This window comes from Eumetopias jubatus, unplaced genomic scaffold (genome assembly GCF_037043125.1).
Source record: "Eumetopias jubatus isolate StellerSeaLion01/CBP00866 unplaced genomic scaffold, mEumJub1_p1.0 scaffold_2, whole genome shotgun sequence".
In the NCBI taxonomy this organism is placed as follows: Eukaryota; Metazoa; Chordata; class Mammalia; order Carnivora; family Otariidae; genus Eumetopias; species Eumetopias jubatus.
Genome location: NW_028274808.1, coordinates 258521 through 265684, shown reverse-complemented (window position 1 = coordinate 265684; position 7164 = coordinate 258521). Strand labels below are relative to the sequence as shown.

At 53.2% G+C, this 7164-nt stretch overlaps 1 pseudogene; it reads right to left on the bottom strand.

Moving 5' to 3' along the window:
- Nucleotides 1-5973: 5973 nt before the first annotated feature.
- Nucleotides 5974-6948, bottom strand: LOC114203624 (histo-blood group ABO system transferase pseudogene; annotated as a pseudogene).
- Between the last annotated feature and the right edge of the window lie 216 nt (nt 6949-7164).

The window sequence follows — 7164 nt, the reverse complement described above, 5'->3', positions numbered from 1 at the left end:
GCCCCTCCTCCGCCGGGTCCTGCGAGCTCGCACCCCCGCCGCAGTCCCCGCTCAGGCGGCTTCTCCTCACCTCCTCCTCCCTCGGCGAGTCCTGAGGAGGCCCGGCTCCCGTCAGCGTGGACGCGGCCCCACGTCCTCCCGAAGTCTCCACAGCGGGTCCTGAGGGGCCCGGCTCCTGACCGTGGCTGAGGCCCCAAGTCCTCCCGAAGCCTGGGCGTCAGCACAGTGGGTGGGTCCTGAGGCCTTGGAACACCTGTCCTCGCCCCGGAGGAGGGCTGAGCGCGCATGCCCCGCACGGGTCGCGGGGCGGGACTCGGGCGCCCCCTGCGGGAGGTGGGGGCAGTGCAGGATGCGGTGCGCTCAGTTCCGTGGAGGCACCTGTCCCTTCTGGGGTCCAGCTGAATCCATTACATTTGGGAAATTCGAACTGAGATGGAGTCCAATTATCCCCTGACTTCCCCAGAAATAGAAACTATTAATTAGAAACCGTACGGAATTAAGTGAAATGCAGACACAGGCTTTACAACTTACACCAAAATTCATTCAAAATTGTAGATAAATTTAAAATGTAAAACTATCAAAATAAAGGGGGAGCCTGGGTGGCTCAGTGGGTTAAGCGGCTGCCTGCGGCTCAGGTCGTGATCCCAGGGTCCTGGGATCGAGCCCCGCGTCGGGCTCCTTGCTCAGCAGGGAGCCTGCTTCTCCCCTGCCTGCTGTTCCCCCTGCTTGTGCTTGCTCTCTCTCTTTCTCTCTCTCTCTGTCAAATAAATAAATAAAATCTTTCAAAAAACAAAAAGTAAAAAAAGAAAATCCACATGGTCTTGGGTTCAGTGATGAGCTTTAACACACAACACCAAAAGCCAATCCACAAATGAAAAAAATTGATGACATGAACTTCCTAAAATTAAAACTTTTGTGGGGCACCTGGGTGGTTCAGTCATTAAGCGTCTGCCTTCGGCTCAGGTCATGATCTCAGGGTCCTGGGATCGAGCCCTACATTGGGCTCCCTGCTCAGCGGGGAGCCCGCTTCTCCCTCTCCCACTCCCCCTGCTTGTGTTCCCTCTCCCACTCCCCCTGCTTGTGTTCCCTCTCTCGCTGTGTCTCTCTCTGTCAAATAAATAAATAAAATCTTTTAAAAAAAATTTGCTCTGTGAAAGACCTTGCTCAGAAAACTAAAAGAGAAGCCACGAACTGGGAGGAAATATTTGCAAAGCGCAAATCTGGTAAAAGATTTGTATTCAAAAAATACAAAAGACTATCAGAACTCAATATAAGGAAACAAACATCCTAATTGATAATGGGTAAGGATCTGAACAGATGCCTGGACAAAGAAGATATACAGATACAAAATAAGCATACAAAAATATGTTTGACATCATCATTAGGAAAGTACAAATTTAAACAACAGTGAGATAGCACTGCACACCTATCACAAATACTAAACTCCAAAAACAAGAACACCAATTGCTGGAAGGTGAGGAATGGCAGCAACTGTCCCTTCAGAAGACATTTTGACCATTTTTTCCAAACCTAAGTAAGTCTCATGTTAAGATCCAACAATTGCACTTCTAGTATTTAGCAACTGCTTTGAAAAACTATTTCCGAACAAAAACTCACATGCAGTTATGCACGGTAGCTCTATTCATAATGGTTACAAACTTAAAGAAACCAGGATGTCCTTCCATAAATGAATCCATAAGCAAACTAAGTGCATCCATGTGAAGGAAGCAGAATATGCCATGCAAAATATACCTCTTTGGCACAAGGGATATTTGGGCTGATTAATTTTAAGAAATGGCAGACATGGGAGAATCTCTGAAAACTGGGTAAAAGTTGCCATTTGGTGAGTGAAATGTACACTTATAAAGGAACGCCCCATTTGTAAGCCTGTCTCCCTCTGTATCAGGAACAGAATTACTAAATCTCAAGAAACTCTTACCAAAAGAGAAGGCACAGACTTAAAGCTGTGTAACAACCATACCCTCGTTTACTGTACTCACCTGATAACATCCCTTAACTGACCTTCCCACCACCCAAAATCTTTTGGTCTTTAGCTGAAGATAGCATTTAGGGTGAGGGCTGGGCCACTTCAAGGAATTATTTCATTTTCCTGGGTATCTCCCATGAATACAGGACATATGCATGATATTTAACTTTGACTGGTTTTTCTCCTGTTAATCTATTCAGCAATAAAAAGAAATGAACCATCACCCCATACAATCACATGGAGGAACTTTACATGTATTTTTTTAAGTGAAAGAATCCAGTCTGAAAAGGCTGCACACTGAGTGACCTGATTTGTAGGAGATTCTGGAAAAGGCAAAACTAGAGATGATATAAGGATCTGAGAGTGACATCCGTGATATTTTCATGATTTATACCTGCCACTATGCGTTTGTCAAAACCCAAACTTTTGGGGCACCTGGCTGGCTCAGTCGGTGGAACGTGCAACTCTTTTTTTTTTTTTTGTATGGTATATGAATCATATTTCACTAAAGCCGTTACCAAAAAAATAATAGGTAGTGGTATACAGTATTCAGGCACAAATTTCCAAAGGACTAATTAAGGAATAGGAGTAGAGAATATTGTTTGGAGGCTGTCCCTCCACAACCAGGTCTTCAAGAAAAGCAGGAGCTGACCCACAGGCCTCTGAATTGACACTCAGACACTCTCAGCCTCAGATGCTCCCGGAGTGGGAGAGCCTGGCACAGGCTGGGGGTGGGGGGAAGGCTGTGGAGTGTAGGGGCACTGAGTAGGAACTGTCCCCCGAGAGCAGGCAGGAGGGCCATGCAGAGGAGGGCAGCCTGTCCCTCCCGAGTCCCAGGCAGGGGCAGAGGCGCCAGAAGGCAGAGCTCAGGAACATAAGGCACAGCTGAAATGAGGGCCTCAGCGGGTCTGCAGGTCACTGTCGCCCAGCCCCAGTCACGAAGGCTGACAACGTCCCACTGAAGCTGGAGGAACCATTGACGTTGTCCTCTGCCTCCATGAGAGAGGCCTGGGGAGATTTTTATGAGGAAGGATGAAGGAATTTTCCTGAATGAAGCATTTAATCTTTTCTTGTGACTACAACACCTTATCCTCCACTTTCTGAACTATTTATTTAATATATATATGCTTTTTGCAAGGACCGTGTGCTCCCTCTGGGGTCACTTGCCATCTCCCTTGCCTGCCTCTTCCCGCTCTGGGTCTCCTCTGAGCAGTCTGTGAGGACGGACTGTGCCCATGTCACGGGCACGGAAGCGAGATTCCAGAAGGTCCAGATGACCTGCTCCCAGTCCCAGCGTGTGGAGCCTGGGTCAAGGATGGTCCGCGAGCAGAGGAAGACTTGGGCCCAGGGAGACTGAGGGAGGATGTGGCACAGTGAACCCGCAGGAGGAGAGTTAGCACTGTGGCAACCTGGCGTACAGGCCTGTTGGGAGACCATGTCACACTGGCTCTGTCCCCATGGTTGGGGGTTGTCAGGGTATCCACCCTCTGAGGCTGTAGGCTGACAGTGACTGGCAGGAGAGGAGGTGCGCCTGATGCAGGAGAGAACCCTCAGGCAGAGAGGAGGGGGCAGGTGCTTCCCCAGCAGCTGGAGGAACTCGGGGTAGCCACCCTCCCAGGGTGCAGGATGGCAGTGGCCGGCAGGGGAGGAGGCACCTGGTGCAGGAGAGAGCCCTCAGGCAGAGAGGAGGGGATAGGCTCTCCCCCAGCAGCAGGTGCACTGGGGCAGGCTGAGGGGGCATCCATGGACAGCAGTGCCTGCAGCTGGGGTCTCCACACAGACCCCCTCCTCAGGCTCAGCACAAGCTTGTCTGGATGGCCTTTGTCCCCCACATACAAAGTCTGGCCCAGGACCCTCCTCAAGCCCTGACTCCCAATCCTTTGACCTCAGCTCAAGTGACAAGAAATGGCCAATAGTTTAGGTGGGGTTGGGTGCACAGGGACATTCGCTTTTCTGGCCCATGCTGTAACATTGCTGGCATTTTAAAGATCTCAGGGCTTTGATTCAAAAACGGTAGGATGCCGGGGACCCCAGTCGGCTTTCGGGAAACCTGCCTCTGGGCCTTGCAGCCCTCCCATCCCACCAGTTCTGCTCAGAATCCCTCCAGGTCACAGACCCACAGTCTTGGCTCCTCAGATGGCCCGGACGATGCACCTTCAAAAAGCGATCCCGGTGGGGCAGCAGGACACACTGTGGATTCCAGCAAATACACCTCCCAGAAACTGAGGGTGCTGCTGGACGAGCTGTCTGAAAACAGCCATGTCAGGGTTCCAGGAAGATACCAGAGGCACAGGAGTAACTGAGGAGCATCTGAAGGTGAGGTAGTGTCCATCAGAGCTTCCAGACCCTTCTTCCCTAAAGTTCCTCATTCCTCAGCCTTTCTTCCAGTGATTCTGCTTGGTTTCTAATTGCCCCAACTGTTATCCATTGCCTTAGGCATCAGAGACTCACGTATGCCTTTAAATGTTTTGGACATTGAATGTCCTCCAGTAGCCACTTCACTACTGGGAGAGTTGGTAGCAAGCAAGAAGTCCCAGAGGACTCCAAGGGTCTGGACTTGGTGTTTCCCTCTCCTGAGATGGGGACACCTGTGGGAGGTGCAGGTGGTCAGCTGGGGGAGGGGGGCAGGCACCTGACGTGGACAGATGGGGCATAGGTGAGGCCCGAGGCCCCCGGGGTATGTGCCTGGCATCCAGACTGAACAGGTCTTCAAAGCTGCAGACTGGCTGGGATCATCTTCAGGCTGAGGAGGAAGGTGAGGGGAGCAGAGGGGACTGAGGAGGTTCGGCTCAGACAGGAGAGGGCTGAGCCACACTTTTGGGGGGAAAGTGGGTCAGGTTCAGGCTCACAGGGACAGACCTTGAGGCCATTATGCCACGTGAAATAAGCCAGTCCCTAAAGGACCGACACTGGAGGACCCCACTTGTGAGGGATGGAGAGCACTCCCATCACAGAGGTGGAAGGAGCTGCTGGGTGTCGGGGCTGGGGAAGGGGAATGGGGGATTAGGGTCTCGTGGGTAGAGGTTCAGTTTGGGATGATGAAAACATTGTGGCGATGGATGGAGGTAGCCGGTGCAGAACAGGGAATATACTTATTGCCACTGAAACACGCTTCATGGTATCAGGTGTATGTCCATTATACCACAATACAAAAGAAGTGAGTCAGGACGTTGGGGCCGTCGTGAGTCCCTGGAGGGCCCAGGAGCAGGGAGCCTGTATCTTAGTTCTCGCTCTCACGCTCTGCCCCTTTTTGGGTGACTGAGCTCAGTAAATGCTTGCTAAGACACAGTGCAGGCAGCTGGTGGAGAAAAAGTGCACAAGTGCAAACCCACTGGTGAGCACTGAGGAATCCAAGGGGACGCGCATCCAGACAGAGCGAGTGCCCACATTTCACAAACACCAGCACAGAAATAGCCATTTAAAACCAAGGCAGGAACCTTATATAGCCCAGAGGGCTCCATGCTCCTGAAGGCCGAGCTAGTGGCCACAGCCAAGGCCTCTGGTGGTGAGGGCACTGGGGGGTCTGAGAGGTGGCTCGGCGCACCCTGACCCTGATGCCCCTTGGCTGTGGTGAGGTGTAAGGACTGGGAGGGAAGACCCAGCCAGCACCCGTTCTGGGTCCATGGCTGCTACAGGACTGCTCCCAGCCCCAGCAGGTGATGTCTGTTTAGAACCACGGAGAAAACCTTTTCACTCAATAGTTCTTTTTAAGATGGTTGCTCAGCATTGACACAGAAAAACCTCTGACATAAAACTGGAGCCGTTCACAGTTGCAAATGACCCCGAAATGATCAAAATGTAGTGACCACAAAGAGAGAAACGTGTGCCCCCAGGCAGGCCTCCTGTGCACAGGGGTGCCTGGGGCGTTGGCGTGCCCATACAAGCAGTGCTGGGCTCCACAGTTTCCCTCAAGGGGACAGAAGTAGGAATCTGCTCTGACAGCTCCGCTCAAGGCAGCACCCCCTGATGGAGATGGGGGCAGCCTCTCATGACTTCCAGATGTCCTGGTGACTCTTGGGCACAGCCACAAATCTCAGCTTCTTCATGACCCAGGGAATGATGGGGGGCCAGCCCAGCAGCCTCAGGTCCTGCAGGTCCTCCAGGGGCCAGGCCAGCAGCCCTGGGTCCTGCATGGCCTCTGGGGGCAGCCCCTCATGAGTTCTGGGTGTCCTGGTGATTCTTGGGCACAGCCATGGATCTCAGCTTCTTCATGACCCAGAGAATGATGGGGCGGCCAGCCCAGCAGCCGTGGGGCGCACAGGTTCTCCGGGGACAGCACCTTGGTGGGCCTGTGGCCCGGCAGGTACCTCTTGAGGTGGCACTTATTGGGCCACATGGCCTCAATCCCATTGGCCCAGTTGACCACCATCGCCTGGTGACAGGCCGAGGTCAGTCGGGGAATCTCCACCACCAATTCCCAAAAAAGGCCCCCATGTAGTAAAAGTTGCCCTCGTCCCTGGGGATGTGGGTCTGGGAATGTGGCCAGCGCTCGTAGCTAAAGTCCTCATGGGCTCCCCAGTAGAAACCGAGGTGTGGGGTGCCAAAGAGGGGAGGCAGGATCTCCATGCCCACATGGTCCCAGAACTTCATTCCCGCATCCACATCCACGCACACCAGGTCTTCCACGTCACAGAGGAAGTGCTGCTCGCAGAAGCGGCTGATCATCACTCTGTGCCACATGGACACATCCTGCCAGAGCAGGACGCCGCGGACCTCGACGACCACCACCCTCCGGCCCTCCCAGAGTGGCACACGGGGCACAGCAACCAGCTGGTCGGTGAAGATATAGTAAGTGATGCTGTGTCCACCATGAGGACCACCACCCTCCGGCCTACCTGGAGGGGCACACGGGGCTGGGCAGCTGGGTGATTGGTGAAAAACTAGTAGTTGACCCCATGCCCCACCATGAAGTGCTTCTCTGCCGTCTGCAGGAACAGCTCCAGGAAGACCACGTATCCACAGGGGCAGTGGACAGGGCAGGAAGAGGGTCACTGCCAGAGGCTGGCAGCAGGACACCAGAGTTGGGGGCCATGGACATGTGCACCTTCTTCAAGGGGGTGGGCCCTGGGCTGCTTTAAGCAACAGCCACCTCCTGACCTTCCTGAGGGAATCTGCCAGCAGGACCTCCCTAATGTCTGTTCCCAGAGATGGGGGCCATCAGCAGCCTGACTTCCAAA